General features: G+C 38.2%; 2 protein-coding genes across 4 annotated transcripts in view; both read left to right on the top strand.

The window, feature by feature from the left end:
• Positions 1-17,894, top strand: part of PABPC1 (poly(A) binding protein cytoplasmic 1) — a 338,028-nt gene that overhangs the window by 143,904 nt on the left and 176,230 nt on the right. The gene's annotated exons all lie outside the window — the stretch shown is intronic.
• Positions 1-17,894, top strand: part of RNF19A (ring finger protein 19A, RBR E3 ubiquitin protein ligase) — a 62,222-nt gene that overhangs the window by 2,985 nt on the left and 41,343 nt on the right. For 2 of the 3 annotated variants that reach the window (XM_065628824.1, XM_065628825.1), the window contains one exon: positions 88-246. The exons of the other annotated variant lie outside the window; for it this stretch is intronic. The gene's annotated coding sequence lies outside the window, so the exon portion shown is untranslated. The remainder of the gene's footprint in view (positions 1-87; positions 247-17,894) is intronic. 3 annotated transcript variants of the gene reach the window in all.

Here is a 17,894-nt window from a genome sequence, read left to right as displayed (position 1 = left end):
TTCAGGGACTACAAAATACTAATTTTAATACTGGCTTATTTATAAAGAAGTTGATTTCAGATTTTCTTCTTTTTGCATTTGCCTTAGCCATAAGTTTCCATTCTCCCTTCTATGTGAACTGATGGAAGATGTGTAGCTGGATGAATCGGTGTGCGTAACACAGCTTCAACATGCTGAGAATGGTGTCGGATCTTATATTGCAAAAAGCATCCGCATTGCACCTGGAAGTAGACTTCCACCAAGAAGGTAAAAAGTAACATTGAGTCTTAGAAAACTGTTTTTTTTAGTAGTGTTGCAGTATATATATTTTTGGTGCAGTGTTTCGTTTTGTTGGTTTTTGGTGTTGGTTTTGTGGCGTGTTGTGGTTTTTTTTTTTTCTTCTCCACATAGGAAGAATATGGAAGAGGCTGTATCAGTACCTAGAAAACAGTTGGGTTTTTTTAATGTTCCTAGTTTCTCACAAGAGGATACTTCCTTTATTTTTTTCCTGATTCTCTGAAATGGAAGTTTTAGTTGTGATTTAGTCTAATGTTAGTTCATTTCCAGTAGTTCATCTTATATCTTCAGTGAAATAACCTTTAAGGAAAAATGAAACCTTCTTGTGTTGTGTATATAGATTAGATTTCAGATAGTGCGTGTTCTACTTCAACTCAGAAAGAAGTAAAAGTCCAAATAAACAACTGAGTTTGAACTAAGAGTAGAATTCAGAGTGGAATTTCAGTCTTCCCTCTTGAGTATTTACTTGAAGGTTACTTCAGAAGGATATCTTCAAGCACTCTCTTTTACCAATTTTATTTTTTAGTGCTTTGTGATAAGTTATATAAGTAGATATTTGGTCTATTGCTGACATTTATGAATTGGCAAATTTCTACCAAACTTCTATAAACTAATGTTCCCCCCGTTATCCCAGATTTTCTAGTTGATGAGAAGGGACTTTGTATAAGAGACTTTGTTCGTCTGAGTCGTAAGGCAGCTTAGTCTTCTTTCTTCATTTCTGTCAATTCTCAGGCACTGCAGAAATGTGTTTTACCTTGTGTTTGATTGCTGGCCCTTCTCTGGCATGGGTTACTTGTTTTGTTTTGGTTTTTTTCTTTTTTCTCATAGTGCAGATACTGACTCAAGGTTCCAAAACAAAGCAATGTTCTTCAAAGACAGTAGAATTCAGAGAAGGGAGAAAAAGCCCCATAGCTGAGTTGTGAGTTGTCATTTGTGATACCACCCTTAGGTCTTTCCTCATTAAGGGCAGTGAGGAAGGCCTTGACTGTCAGTTTTGCTTCACTTCCATGGAAGTTGTGGCACACTTCTAAATAGAATAAACCCTACCTTGAGGTGTGTCCATGGAATAAGAAGTGGGAATGCTTCTATTTTTTTCAATGGGAGGATTACTGCGGGCTTTAAAAACTGTGGATTGAAGTCAGTCATCTCCTGTGTGACTATTAGTATCTTGTTGGACTGGTAGCCAGAACACTGCAACTGTAGTTGCCATTTACAGGATGAGAATAGCTGTTTGATGATTTTTTTTTTTTTTTTTTTTTTTTTCTTTTCTGAAGGTCAAGTTTCCAGCAGGTTCAGTTCACATCTAGATATATTGCACCAGTCTGGAAAGCTGATATAAGTTGGTTTAACCTAAAGCAACTTAGCAAAGAGACCTAATGAAATGAGCTTAAATAAAAGTTACGTATACACAGGTGTTTCCTCAGGCATTAAAACTTCCTCTCTTCAGAGGCCAGCATATCCCCTAATGATGTCTTCAGCAAGATGTTTGAAGGGCATCTTGCAGAACTAAATGTTTGTACCGATTCAATTTGGTATAGTCACTTGTTTTTGCTTCTTAAGTAGAGCACAACTCTGTTAATGCAAGTATCCTGTTATTGTTCAGCACAAACTGTCATTGTGGGACTATGTCAGTTCTGTTCTGCTTCCATTTATAGTTGAGATAAATTACTGTTAAACATTTTTCCATAGGTGCTTTAGCTACTCCCATAAGGCAGATTAGAGCTCTTATTCTAAATTGGAGCCTCTGGCCGTCCCTTTCAGTTGTTCCATTTAGTGAATGAAGAACTGCTTCAGCAAGAGGACTAACTCCAGAAAAACTGTCTGCAGTAAGAATCATGTTGCTCTGTTCTCATTGTGTTTCACTGAGCCTGCATATTCTCGATAAATAAAAGTGTCAGGTTTAGTTTTCACAGTTAATGATTAGGTTTTTCACATAAAACCAAATTCTGCCAGCCACAGCAAGTTAATCAAGTTGGTTTTATCTGAAAATATTTAGTCTGTAAGACAGTCCCAGCTATACTGTTTGCTGTGCTGTGTATGACTTCCGGTGAGACAAATTTACCTTGTGCGTGTTTTCTAGAAATGGTTTGTAGGGAGTGCGAAGTGGTCGTGGACTTCAGAGGATCTGCTGAACCACGAAGGTATAGGTGGGACTAAAGGTTTTAGTCGAGGCATGGGGATTTTCCAGTGCTGTTTGGCTAGTATTTTGGATATGACATTGCAGCACTAATGTTGTTGCACCTTTGTTTTTATTTTTAAGTACTTATATAAAATAGCCTTGTTAACTGTCTGCCCTTAGTCAAGTGAGAGTGTCTCTTAGCACCATAATGGTTGCATTCCAGAGGAAAAGATGATTGATAGTGCCGTGCTTAAATGCGTCATTCATCCATTTCCTTTGCTGAAAGTACATGGTGCACAGAACTTAGAGTATATTTCAGTTGAAACGGGGCAAGGGGAGGGATGTTTTGGCAGATCTTCTGCAGTATCCTCATTTGGAACTCTATCTCTTGGGAAGAAACATTTATACCTTTTATAGGAAATAAAAGGCTTTTGTTCTGTCTAAATGAGATAGTTGATGAGTGCTTGGGTGGTTTTATGACCTGAAAATTGACGGCCATGTGCTCAGCCCATATTCAGTGCTGCAGGTCTTCTTGTATCAAGATCTAATTGTATCTTGACACTAAATGTTTTAGTAAGTATTAATGTCTATGTGAGGAGCGTATGTAGTAAGTGAAGATGCTGTCAGAGTGGTTGTTGCAACATACTGTTTGGCTTTTCTCCTTCATATCAAAATGTTTTACATAGGGAGCATCCAGTTGTCCTTCAAACATTTTATAGTGGAATAACATTTGTGTAGGAATAAAATAGTGGTTGTAGTGAGACCATCCAGCTGGCAAAGGTGAAGCCTGCTGAGAAACGTTTTCTTCTGGTCAGCCGTTGGGTAGTGTCTTACTTTAGGTCTGTCTTTTGTGTTTCTGTAATAAGCAATCTAATATGGTGATTAATAAAAAGAAATGTGGCTGTAAGATGAAGTCTGTTCAAGGCTAAAGACTTTTAGAATGTGTATGGAAAAATAATTTTTACCAAAGACTTCTTCACTGTGTGTCCTGGTGGTGGTGCCTCTAACTTTGTGTTCCTCTGTCTCAAGTCAAATAGAATAAAACCTTAGAAATTACTTTTTTTTTTTTCTGAGTTGAAGACCTTATTTCAGTTTCCTGAGAAGAGCAGTTACCATCCCAGTTTCATTTTACCTGTGAAGCTGTATCTGATACTTACTTTTTGTTTGACTTTGCATTTTCAAAAAAAGGAATCAAGCTTTCCTCCTTTTATATGGCACTGCTAAAAATACATCTTGGGAGACCAGGAGCCCTTTTACTCAGGGTCAGAGATGGAGGTATCAAACTTCTAGGTCCTTTTTAAGCAAAGGGATCTTTAGCGCTTATAGCTTGTGAAGCCAGGCTGTTGCTTTCCTGAAATGCAGGATTCTGCAGTCAGTGCAAGTTTGTTTGTGGTACAATGCAGAGAAGAAACTTGCAAAGCTGTTGTGCTCACTGTTTCTCCTAACTTCACACCACTATCGTTTTAAGCTGTCTCCATTTGGACTGAGGTGTTTGGTTTTTTTTACCTGGTGACCAAAAGTATTTTCCTTCTTAAGTTCCTACCTGACTAGTTACTTTTTCCCCCCTTTCTTCCTCTTCCTGTTCCTATTTGTTGTTGCCTCCTTTTTCTCCTTTATGTGGCAGTATGCTTTTGTTTGGACTTTGTGGTGGTGGTGCTGAGCTGCAGGAAAGTAGACTTTGCCTTCGTGTGACCTGACACCACGCAGAAATTCAGCCAGGGTAAGAATAGAACACTGTAAGCTCAGCACAGGAGTCCTGAGTCTTTCCATTATTAACAATTAAAGATGATTGCAGGATGAATTAGGTAGTGAATTAACTAACTAATGAAAAGAGAACAAAGATAGAGAAAGATCATGCCTTGCGAGAATTAAGCTTATTAGGATTACATGCTGCTTGCCTGTTTGGGAAAGGAAGAACAAGCTCCCCTGTTTTTTAGTGTTAATTTAGTTAGTAGATAAGGTATGTGACGTGCCAGATGAACTTATCTTTTGCTGTTGAATTGAAGCTTTGCAAGGAGGTGTTGTTTGCTGGGGGAGTGGGTTAAGAAGTAGAAGCATCCTGTTTAGTCCTGCCCAGCAGTGTTTCAGCTTTTAATCTAAAACATTAAGCAGTGAAAACGGTTTCTTCCCACCTCCTACACCCTGCGCTACTCAACATAATATCGTGGCTGGATCTAGACCAAGAAATGTTGTTTGAGTAAAATATGAGACAATGACATGGTTTTGTTTTCGTTGTTGCTTTTTTCTGTTTTGCTTCTGAGGTGTGAGGTACTGCCTTTTTTTTTTTTTTTTTTTTTAGGGCTATATCCTTTTTCTTATCTCAAAGGTCATGCAATATTACCCTTTTGTTTTAAGCATAACAAATAATTTCTAAGTCACAGTTTCAACCGAAATTATATCCCACAGGCTGTGAAGATCTTTGCACTGTATGCCTTTTAAAGCCATTATACAGAAAATGGCATATGCACAGCTAATGTAAAGCCACAGTATACTGCATTTGTGGGACAGATTCTCTTAAACATTCTGTAAATTTGCCTTTGTTCATCTATGATGATTAAAAGTAAAAGTAATAATGAATAGATATTTTGATATGGTTGGTGTTCCTCCTGAAATGCATACCAACATACCACTAAGTAGGCAGAATAGTTCTGTTGTGCTAGAAGTCATTCAGAGAACAAGTCAGAACTCTGAAAGGAGGGAGCTTCCAGTTGGCAGTATAGTGAACAAAAATACACCACTGTGGAAAGCCTCAGTAGGCTGATGCTTCTATCTGTAAAAGAGCAATGTAGGTACTGGAGCTCTCTAAAATGCAGTCCTCCTGAAGTTAGAACTAATCACATTTGAAGTTCAGCTCTCTGAAATGTGTGCTTTCTACAGTATTACTGTAAACTAGTAACTGAATATGAGTGGGTTTGGAATATTTGGTGATGAAGATTAAAACCTTGCTTTGGTGATTTGATTTCCTTCAAAAAGGGGAGGTTATTAGATTTAACTTCATTATTACATGACTGTCAAGTCATCAAAGCAGTTGACTGAAGTATGGCTTTGAGTAAGTATGGTCTAACTCAATATGGACTTGCATTAACTTGAACTTCTCTAATGGGCATTCTGCAAAACGGTGCATCTTGTAGTTGAAGAATAGCTCAGGTTTTAATAGTGTGTAGAATGAAAAACTCTGTAAAGTCAACGAAGATGCCTTTAGGATGCTGATAGTTTAAATTTGTTTCTCAGAAACCATGATAATGTGTGCACTAGAAATATTACAAACAGGTAGGTGTGGCTTCTGCAGCAATTAGTTGACTTATTTGCCCTTGTTTTGTAATGTGAGGGATTGCACATGTCAATAAAGTGAAATCGATTCTGCTATTGCATGCAGTTTATTGTCATTTTAAGGTTTCAGGTCAAATTCTCAATTGTTAAGAAATGCCAGAATTAAGGTTGAAGAAGTAACCATAGTTTGATCGCCTTTTGTGCCTAGCTTAAGTTATAGTCCTTAATTATATTATACATCTGTGGGTTTTTTTGTTTTTTCCCCAGAGAAGCATTCCTCAGAATGCATTTACTCAGCCCACTAGGGAGTCCGTCTATGTTGGGTAGCAACAAACCTGGTCTCAAGGGCAATTGTTTCATTTGAATATAATGCAAATAAAGCAGAAAACTGAAAATATTTTCTTCTTGTCTGATGAAGGCATCAGAATTCTGGCTATGTAGTATCAGTGGTATTTCTTGGTTTAGGGTGGGGGAGTGCTGGGGGTGTGTGTGTACACAATACTGCAGGTATCTTTGAATATATAATTTTCTGTGTGACATACCCAAGAATTTAATTTATTTCAGGCTATCTCAGATCAGGCACCTGAGTTTGGTGAATAAATTCATTCTTAATCATATGCCTTAATATTGAATCTGTTAAAAGGGATGGTAACCATGCTACATCAGTGGCATGAATATGGTATTTGACTATAACATAGCATTATATACAGGGTTTTGGAGGGGGTGGTGTGTGTTTGTTTTGTTGATGTGGTGGTTTGTTTTTTGGTTTTGTTTTGTTTTTTAATAGGATGCATGATGAGTAAGAACAAACAAAATACTGAGTAGTGACCTGATAAGTGTGAACCTGGAAAAGATTCTAGAGGAGAGAAAGAGATAAAAGCCATGCAATTAAACCGTCATAGTGTACTTCAGCACTTAATTCCAAACTCCAGGGCTTTGCTCTGTTGGTGAAGTTATTTCTGATATACTTTGTATGCTGTTTCCTAGCTGTTAAAAATAATAATTGCAATCATATCAGCAGATTTGGAAGCTACTCACTAGGCAGGCCGCTGCTATTTGAGCTAGTGGTATCTAATAATACTCTGCCATGCTTTATAGGGATCAACCCTAGACAGTATGATCTGTGTGCTTATGCAGAGTTTTATGGATGTCTTTGGACTTGGAGGATGAGTGCTAGAGTAAGGCATGCTTTGACAGTATAAGCTGCTTTTGCTGCTTTTTTTTATTTGTCACCACCAATGTACCTTTTACTTTCTGCATACTTAACGCTGTTTTTTCTAAATCCTATTCCTATTGAGTTATGATTTTTGTTAGGAAGATATCTTAGCCAATCTAAATTCATATCCTTTTCTATACCTAATCTGATATCTGTGTCTTTCTCTCCTGTCACTTGAAGATGCTTCCTCTCTTCTTCCCAGTTCAGCTACTCTACTTTAGTAGAGTGTCTGGTATCTTTATCCTGTGCTTGTTAGCATATTTTCTTTTAGTGTTTCTGATCAGCCAGTTCTCCTGCCTCCCTGGGTTTTTCATGAGATACTTTGTCTCTATTACTTGTGCTGGAATTCCCAGATTATTTCCCTGAACAACCGTTGGTCTCCTTGCTCTGCAATCCCCATTTTTTTCTTCTATTTTTCTTTCCTACGCTCTGTGAAGGAGTCTCTGTTTAGCCATCCTGTTCCTGTTTTGCTGCAGACTTCAGTTGCCCTTCTGGCAGGCACCACCTCAACCGTTGTTAGAATTCCAGCATGGTTGGGGTTGAAAGAGACTTTTGAAGGGCATTGGAGTCCAGGTCCTGCTCAAAGCAGGGCTGCTTCTAGGTCATGTTGCTCAGAACCATGTCTCAGCAAGATTGGGCTATATCCCATTCTCGTTTTCATCTGCTCGTTTCCCCCTAGCCCCCTTCTCTCCTGCCCCCTCAACATTTGGTTAGATTATCTTCTACATTGCTGTTATGTAGTAGTGAGATCTTGGAAAGGATAAGTCGGCTTTCTAGCTTTATTTTCTGGTACTTCGATGCAGCATATTGTGCACCTGGAAGTGAAAAGAAGATTATGTTTGGTTTGAGGCTGGATCAAGTTCAGGAGAGGTTTTTGCAGATAAAATTTCTCCTCTTTGCTGAAAAACATGTATCCTTCTCCCGTTCCCCAAAACTTACAGGCATGGCTATATTCACGTTGCTGAGAGGCTGATAAAATGTACATCCCAGATACACAGGTCAGAATTCAAATTCTGAGAAAATACTGTAAGTTTTGGATTTATTTTCTAAGATAATTTTCTTCATTAAAGCGTTATAGTTTTTTTTAGGTGTGGGGTTTTGTTGCTGGCTTAAGTAGTTTGCTTGAAATAAGAGTGCTGAAGAAGATCTTTGTATATAACTTTCAGCCTAGTTTGCTTCAGAAGATTCTAAGCAGCTTTGGAAATAGTATGTTACAGTGGGAAGTGTCAGGCAGTCTTAATAATAGTGTTACTAGCCTTCCTTTTAACAAGAAATCCTTGTCTTTTGAGATAAATGACTTACTAAGCTGTAAAAATGAAGTGAGTCACAATGCATTTAACTTCTTATTACTTTAGTTTCTGTTTTCAATAGCATGGTTATATTTTTCCAATTTGACTTAATCTGACTGTCTGCTTACATCCTCCTCCCCCATAACATCTGCTGTTTAACCATGAGGTGCTATATCCATCCTTGCTTTAAGCCTGCTGCTGCCTTTTGTAGGGCTGCTGTACTCTTTTATGTGCTGATGGTATCTGGCCTGTAGAGTAAGTTCTGGTAAATGTTTGCCTTTTGGGAGTTAGTCCCACAGAATAGTGTAGCAAGCTACTTTGGAAGCTTAACTGCTATTGTAAGGACATTGTTAATTTAGCAAATAGCCACAGTGGTTTAAAATGTTAAACCTGGTACCGCCTCCTATTTAGTAAATTCCAAGAAAAGGACATTAATAACCTATAGCCATCAGTATAATGAAATGAAAGCCCTTGCTTACATTCAGATCTGGAGATTTAGCTGAAACCTGTCTTATAGGCAGTTTAAATTGAACATCTGACCTCGCCCTGAAGAGTGCAAGGTGGCCCCGTTCTGAATTTCTGCTGCGGGGTAGGTTAATCCACGACAGAGACGGCATGGATGACTACTTGTATTTATTTAAACTTTTTTCTAGTTCAGTAGGGACTTCATCTGTAGGACTCTCAAACTATGTAGTGAAGCTTACTGAGCATAGAGCCCCTTTATACCAGAGCCTCTTGCACTGGACATTGGAAAAGATGCATTCCCTTTAGTATCCAGCATTTTAAAATACAGGCAAATAACTTCATATCTGTCTACATTCCTGTAGAACTTGTCTGCCATGTTTCTGTCCACTTTGAGTTGCTTTTTGTATTGTTGGAGGAAATTATATTAAAATATAAAAAAACGTACAAGCTATCTAACTGCACATCAATAGAATTTTGTAAATGTATTTTTCCCTGCAGAAATAAATTTCTTAAAGTTATATATAGCTTAATGAGTCTTAAGCAACTGCAGGTCTTACTGTAACTTAAGTAATAACTGATTTATAAAATAAGAAGTAAATTTGAACTAAAACTGAAAGCACATTGAAAACAAATGGCAAAGTATCTTGGAATGCTGCAGTCTAGCTTAAATTTTGTTTATTTAATTTTTTTAACCTGTCATGTCCCTGGGTATTTTACCATTTAATTGTAGTGATGTTGAGAATTTTCTTCACATATTTACAACTTGAAGTGAATTGGTGTTTTCCTGGCACTGTAGTAATTTAATTTTGTGCTTGGGGCCATAGAGCAATGCTTACTAGTACTGTAGAATAATACGCTGTGGTTGCTTTCCTTTTGTAAAGTAGTAAGGGAAATACTAAAGTGTATGTTCTAGCAAGTAACTTAAGGAAGTGTTTGAAAGATCTCCTGTGCTGACATAAAGTTCCTTTTAAGGAAACTTAAATAGCTTTTCAATGAAATTATACACCTGCTTCCTCTAATGTATTTGTGTAACTATTTTCTTTGGAACTGTAGGAGGAAATAAATGGTTTCAAATAAACAGCGACGCTCCTGACTTCAAAGAACTTCCCTCAAAAGTGAATTAACTTCACTTTCCTTTCTCAAATGAATAAAACCCAAACATAACTTACCTTGTTACATTTTCTTATCTGTATGGATAAATCTACAGGGATTTTCTTCTTGGGTCTTCCATAGGAAGAGAGTTATTAGTGTAGGGCACCTCAAATTGGGTTGCATTGGGAACGTAGTTTAGTGTTGGACTTGGTAGTGTTAGGTTAATGGTTGGACTTGATGATCTTAAGGGTCTTTTCCAACCTAAATGATTCTATGATTCTGTAAATTAGTGGTGGAAAATATTTACTGGATTTATTATTATCTGTTGCATATCTTTATTATGGTGATGTAAAAAGAAAAGTTCTCCTTGGAGATGAGCTCCATGGGTGAGAAGAGGCAATACAGCTAAATTTTTCTCCAGTGATGCTGCAGGGCAGTGTCTTTTCTTCTTCAATGGCTCCTTACCTAGAGCATCCCAAAAACAGACTAGATAGCATCTGTTCTCATACTCTGCTTAACCAGGACATTACTTAAGGAATATAATTAAAACATAATAGTTTTTACTGGCGAAGACTACTTAATTAGGATGCCTGCAGATATTTGATCTTCAAATAAGCTTATATATGCACACAGATCAAATATTCAGAAGTGTTGAGACACCCATTTGTTTTCATTGTTCTTATAATAAGTAAGAATGCTCCTGACATTGTCTTTAGATTTCATTGGCAGTTAATTTCTTCTGTAAATCTGACCTATAAGGACTGCTTTCCTCCACCCCCTTAGGATGCTGTGTGTGCGCACGCTTCTGTTTGTGTCTGAGTATTTTCAAAAGCTTGATACTTTTTTTTTTTGCTTTGATCTGTTATCAAAACTTTTTATTAAAGTGTGCTCCTTTAGTATTATGCTCTGTAATATAGCTGTTTCAGCAATCTTCTGGAAATAACATAATTTCTAAGTTTTCTATCAGTTCAGCTCTACTTAACACCAGTTTTTTGGTAGGTTCAGAGAAACATTTTCCAAGTCTATGATTAGTGAAATATTTTGTACTTATTGACAAGCCAGACCAGGTGTGAATTACGTATCAATACCAGGACTGTGTTTTATATACCAAATGTTCTTCCTAACTCAGTAATTGGTCTGACTTCCTCTTGCATTTAATCAGGACGTTATTAAATGTTATAGCATCCAAGTTATTAAATTACTTGAAAAAAAAAATCCCTCTCACAGCCAGATAAGAATGTACTTTGTTTCATTAGAATAAAGTTACTTTAATTTTTTTTAAGGAATCTTTTCTTCACAAGCTGCTTTTTTTTTTAATAGGTTAGAATAGTTTAGTATACTTATAATAAAGTACATTGCCTTCCATCTTGTATTTTGTATTTTAGGAAAGATTTTTTTCTTTTAAGAAAATATTTGTTAGAAAACTGAAATACTAATGTATATTTATATATTAACTTCAAGATTTTATGTTTCGTTTAACACTCTTAAAGAGCTTGGTTTAGATTGGAGTGAACTTGCATTCCTCACCAAAAATTGTGTACTAGTACTCTTTTTAAAAGGCAGAACTTTTTGAATTACCAGGGCATCTGACATCCAGGGCATCAGTTTAAAAATTTTCCCACTTACCAGTTGTGGTTGCAAACTAGTTTATAGTTAATTAGTGTATTTCTGAGGCATTCAAAATAATGGGGGAAAATACAATTACGAGTAAACATAATTCTTTTGAATAATTTGCTTGCTATTACAATATCTAATATTTTTCTTTAATTCGGTGTTTATGATAAAAACTGTGGGCTATTTTAGATGTTATATGTAATCAGAGGGGAATATGGAAACAGCAGGGAGTTATTTCAACCCATGCTATAAAGGAAAACAGGGAAAGGGAATTCACCTTTGAGCCAAAGTGTGGTACCTACTTGAACTGTGTATACCTGGTCAGGTATGTAACAGTCGTTAGTAATATGCAGAGTATCAGAATCTGGGTCCCTTCCCCAGCCCAGACTGGGAAGGACAGGAGTTGTGCACTGGGCTGGGGAGCTACGTTCCTGTCTGACCCCTGCAAGTGCTGGTGAGAACTCTGCTGCTTGGGATTAAATCACTGAAACTGACACCAGCGTCAGCTGCCGCAGCTTTAATAATGCTTTACACATGAGGAAAAAGGTGTGCTGTCAGTTTGCTGTAAAATTTATTATTAAGACAGAAACCATGTAATACCCGCACAGGATGAAGTTCTGTTTGTTTGTTGTTTTGTTGGTTCCCCTCCCTCCCCCTGTAGACTAGTTTTGATTATGGGGGGGAAAATATTGTAGTCCAAACTTGCAATTCAAGTGATTAGTGTGGTGTCTAGTAGGGGTTATAGCCTGGTTCTGTTGTTCTTCTGTATATGCAAGTAGACAGCTGTCTTAAAATGTCCTGTGACATCCTGGGTTAAAATAGGCTTTTGCCTGCCATTTTAATTTTTTTGGGGAAAGGCATTTTCTTGAATAGTTGTCTTCTCTATCTTTTTAAACTTTTTTTTTTAACTGCTTAAATAAGAGATGAGACAGTCCAAGAGAAATGGTGCTCAAGGATGACAGAATTTTGTACTTGCATGGGAAAGTGATTTCAGAACTTGAGGTTAATTTTTGTTGTTGTCATTGTATCTTATTTCTTAAAGTTCATTGAAGGAAGTTTTAGTGGAATTTAAATGCAGTATCGCAGCATATCTGTAAAACAGAGACCCAGAGTTGTTAGAAATACAGCCTGTCGTGTGGCAAAGCTGGAAAGAAAATGAAGGATTCACTGTAATTTGGCACTGATGTTTATTTGGCAGCCTTCCTGTCTGATCTTGGCTGGTGTTTCATCAGTCAGTGCACTTACATGCAGATTGCCTAAATTCCATTTATTTAATAGCCAGCTGAAAATGTGATGCATCAGACAGACTGTGGAAGACTTGCGATATTCCATAATAAAGATCCAGATTTATTTTCCTTTTCTGAACGATCCATATTTACTCTATCGAAGCTGTGTTTTTGAGATCAAATTGTGTATTGAAGTTCCTGTCACTTTAAAAAGGAATGAATCTTTTGTAAGACCAAAAAATTTCATCGTGTTTCTTCTCAAGGTTTATTATTTCGGTCTGATTCATTTCCTGTTTTTCTGCTAATGCACTGACAAAAGCAGAAACATGTATCCTTCAACTGTTTGTTTGTAAATCTAGAAAATATGTAATTTACTGTATCACAAGTGGCTGTGTGTAGCTGTAAATGATGCAAAGATTTATACAGTACTTCCTTCTGTCCGTCTCTGGTCATGCACTTGATTCCCCAGCTAACCCTGCTCCTCCAAGGCTTCACATCTCTCTAGGTGGCAATTCTGTTCAGGTATGAGAAAGATGAGGATAAGTTAGAACTTCTTTTCTCCTGTCACAACGTGGGAATGAGAATATATTAGTAAGATTAGTAGCAGATTAAACACTGATTTTTTGTTTTTTTAAAATTTGTTTTAAAGCAGTAATTGGTTTCGAGCTGTTTTCCATTTGGCTGTTGAGCTCATTACCATAGGACTGACTTCAGGATTCACAGCATTGAGAAAGGAGATTTGATACTTATGGATGACAATTTAGAAAGAGCTAGAAGATACTGAAAGGGAGATAAACTTACTGTCTGGATTTGAAAGCAGTCTGGCAAATAAAGAGTTCATGTTTAGGACATGGGCTCAGTGGAATATTTCTTTCATCCATCATCTGCACCATGGAGTCTTACACGCTCTGGAGGCAGGATTCTGTACTCGTGAAATCCAGTGCAACCATTCTTATGTTCCAGTGAACTTTGGTAGTCAGGAATGTTCATGATTATTGAAATAAGTGTGTTTTTTTCCCATATTTACTAATATATTGACATGTATTAAGATGGTAACAACTTAATATGTTTTTGTAAGATTTATCAGGTTTGAGTAAAATATAGATTGGCCTTTATACGTCATTTATTTAAGCTGTATCAAAAGAGTACGTCTTGCATAAAAGTAAAATCCCATCCCTTTCAAACAAATGCCTGGAAAAAGATAAGCACTTCCAATAGGGTATTTTTTCATGATGTTGTGGTTCATGCTGTAATTGACAAATTTATAAATTAGGACATGTTGGAAGTTTGCAGTTTCTTCTACAAAACATAATCAAATGAAGTAATTGCTTAAATGGCTTTTTAAAATTAAATTTGGGATTACAGTAGTATACTATTTTAAGTCCTTTTCAAACTTGTATTTCAGGATTAGTTTGATAGTGTAGCAGGGTTGGTCTTGTATGTATTTCTCAATTAGGGAAGACTGCTTCGCTTTGGAGAAACAAAAGCAAGACCTTTAATGTTTTAAGTTCTTTTTATAGCGAGCTTTTGTATGTGTAGATTAAGTTTTATTAGGTGCTTAATTATAGAAAATTTCATCTGAAAGTATCAACCTTTTTCTGTTGCAGTTTATGAAGTTAGTACTGGAAATATCTTTAAGTTATTTAGGATTGGTTTTGTACTTTTTCGTAAATCAAGTATTTGTCTTTCCTTCTAGATATGTGGGCCCTTCAAGGATGAGAAAGGCATACTTTTGAATGGCATTAAATACCTCCAGGCTACTATTACAGACCATGTATCTTGCTGAGCAAAGAAAAATTTAAGGGCTCTTTTCTCTGCTGATGTCAGTCATATGGAGAATATTGTACCGTAAAATGAGCAGTGGATAAAAGGGAGAAACATAATCCTTTTGTGCTGCTATAGTCTATGGATATTTGAGAGAGACTACAGAGATATGTATGAGGGAGGAAAAAGCATGCTTTATTTCTGCTTCAAATGGTGGTGGGATTTATAAATGTTTTTAAGGATAGCCATGGTGATGAGAGACTGGACTGATGTGCTACATTTATTAGAGTACAGGCAAGTGAGTGCAAGTTGTGAAGTTATTGTGGCTTAATGCTCAGCCATAGGAGGCTGTGACCATTCGCACCATCTCAGGCCAGCTGTGAGATAAGACATGTTCTTCTCTGTTCTTTCTCAGGCTGTTCATTGTCTGTGTGTGAGTTTGGCAAGTCACATTATCACAGAATGTTAGGGATTGGAAGGGACCTCAAAAGATCATCTGGTCCAATCCCCCTGCCGGAGCAGGAACACCCAGATGAGGCTACACAGGAAGGCGTCCAGGCGGGTTTTGAATGTCTCCAGAGAAGAAGACTCTAAAACCTCCCTGGGCAGCCTGTTCCAGTGTTCTGTCACCCTGAAGAAGTTTCTTCTCATATTTAAGTGGAACCTCCTGTGTTCCAGTTTGTACCCATTGCCCTTTGTCTTACCAGTGGTTGTCACCGAGAAGAGCCTGGCTCCATCCTAGTGACTTCCACCCTTTATATATTTATAAACATTAATGAGGTCACCCCTCAGTCTCCTCTTTTCCAAGCTAAAGAGACCCAGCTCCCTCAACCTTTCCTCATAAGGGAGATGCTCCACTCCCTTAATCATCTTCGTGGCCCTGCACTGGACTCTCTCCAGCAGTTCCCTGTCCTTCTGGAACTGAGGGGCCCAGAACTGGACACAATATTCCAGATGTGGTCTCACCAGGGCAGAGCGGAGGAGAAGGAGAACCTCTCTCGACCTACTAACCACCCCCCTTCTAATACACCCCAGGATGCCATTGGCCTTCCTGGCCACAAGGGCACAGTGCTGGCTCATGGTCATCCTGCTGTCCACCAGGACCCCCAGGTCCCTTTCCCCTACACTGCTCTCTAACAGGTTGTTCCCCAACTTATACTGGAACCTAGGGCTGTTCTTGCCCAGACGCAAGACTCTACACTTGGCCTTATTATACCTAATTAAATTTTTTCCCGGCCAACTCTCCAGCCTGACCAGGTCTTCTGGCATGTCAGCCACTCCTCCCAGCTTGGTGTCATCAGCAAACTTGCTGACAGTGCACTCTAGTCCCTCATCCAAGTCATTGATGAATATATTGACTAGTACCAGTCCCAGTACTGAATATTGAGGCACTCCACTAGATACAGGTCTCCAACTAGACTCTGCCCCATTGACCGCAACTCTCTGGCTTCTTTCCTTCAGCCAGTTCACAGTCCACCTCACTACCTGACCATCCAGACCACACTTCCTCAGTTTAGCAGTGAGGACTGTGTCAAATGCTTTACTGAAATCAAGATAGACCACATCCACTGCTTTGCCATCATCTATCCACCTGGTTATGTCCTCATAAAAGGCTATGAGGTTGGTCAAGCACAACTTCTCCTTGGTGAAGCCATGCTGACTGCCCCTAATGACCCTCTTATCCTTGATATGCCTTAAGATGGCACCAAAGATAAGTTGTTCTATCACCTTTCCAGGGATGGAGATGAGGCTGACCAGTCTATAGTTGCCCGGGTCCTCCTTCTTGCCCTTTTTGAAGACTGGAGTGACATTTGCTTTCCTCCAGTCCTCAGGCACCTCTCCTGTTTCCCAAGACTTGGCAAAGATGATGGAGAGTGGCCTAGCAATGACTTCAGCCAGCTCCCTCAGCACCCGCGGGTGCATCCCATCTGGACCCATGGATTTATGGATGTCCAGATTGCTTAATTGGTCCTTAACCCAGTCCTCATTAACCAAGGCAGACTCCTCCGTTGTCCTGTCCTCCATTATCTGTCTGCCTCAACCTCCTATCTGTAAAATAAAAGCGATGCATCCTTTCTCTTCATGCCTTGTTTTTAGAAGTTTCACTATATTTGGAAAGACACACTTCCACATATGTTAAGTGTATGATGTAGTGGAAATGGTCTTGGTAGGTATTAATTTTGACTGGGTCGCTATCATCACATAAGCAACAAAGAATTCATCTTTCTAGGAGTGTATGGCTGTATATGTATGCAATACTTGAACTGACAGTATCTGCTATAATAAGATTACTATTATACTCTGCATTATGAAACCAGGCATTTAGGTTGTTTTTATTAATTTCATTCCAAATGTAGCTGGTCTGGAACATTTATATTTTTTGGCTCAACTTGGATATAAAAACAAAAAACCCCCCACTGAATATTGTTTCTGACAATCCAGAGGAAAGGTTTCTTACTGTTTAAAAATATAATCCTTTGTATCTGCTCTGAGAAAGTTATAATGTCTGGTTTAGAGCACCTGTGGTTGATTGTTGGTGTGGTGTGGGGTTTGTTTGTTTGTTGTGTGTGGTGTTTGGGTTTTTTGGTTGTTTTTTTTGTTTCTTTTTATTGTTGTTTGAGTGGTGTTTTGCTTTTTGGTTTTTTCCTTAGAAAAGCCCTGATCCTTTTTTATTCTTTCCCTGTGAAAACTTGCAAGGAATTACAAATATTTTAGAAAATAGTTTTGGGCAGTTTCTTTAAAGACTGATTGGTGTGGTGCCTAAATTCCTCATTATTTCACATACAACCAGACTTTTTCAGCCATTGTAGCAATTAGTGAGATACTTAAATTTTGTCTGCCAGCTGCCAGACATCAAGTCAGTAATGAGAGACTCCAGTGAGGAGGAGAAATACTTCCTCTGCTCTTGGTTCTCTGCCAGGTTGAGAGGCTTGAGACAAAGCAGGAGATGCCTACCTCTGGTTCAGAGCAGATATAAGAAAAGGTGGTGGGTAGAGGCAACAGAGGAGGGAGAAAGAAAAGGCACAAGTGAATGCCTGGAGGAAGAGTAGGAAGAAAAGGTTGCATGCTGGGATAGAGGAAATTGAGGGTGAGGAAAGCTGAACCTACTGAAACAACTTCTTTTAAACTTTTTTAGATCAAATATTTTCTTTTTATGATAGCTTTCCCCATTTCCCATATTGTTCCACACCTGCCCTATGTGGAGTTTTGTAGCTCTCAAGCTTGAGCATCAGCAAAAGAAAATGGTAGAGGAAAGAAGGGACTGTTCGCAGATGTTATCCTTAACTTCTGCGAAGTATTGGCCAACATCTGGGCCAGGACAGTGTCAAGTGGGTTTGGTTAGTGAGGAGGGAGGGATGGAAAGGTTAAATGAAGCTTAGCTGTGGATAGCCCTCTAAGCTACCACCCCGTGTCTACTGTTGCAGGAGCATGGATTTATTTCAGTTTCTTGTGTTCCTCCACAGAGATGTATTCTACAACCCCTAGTTTGAAAAGCACTGCAGCAGACTGTAGTCTCCTTGAGGGAAGGCATTCTTTTAGGTTTGTTTTCCTCTTTAGAAACC

The sequence above is a fragment of the Caloenas nicobarica genome, chromosome 2, assembly GCF_036013445.1.
Source record: "Caloenas nicobarica isolate bCalNic1 chromosome 2, bCalNic1.hap1, whole genome shotgun sequence".
In the NCBI taxonomy this organism is placed as follows: Eukaryota; Metazoa; Chordata; class Aves; order Columbiformes; family Columbidae; genus Caloenas; species Caloenas nicobarica.
Note: the sequence above shows the minus strand (reverse complement) of the source record. Positions and strands in the feature narration are given on the sequence as shown.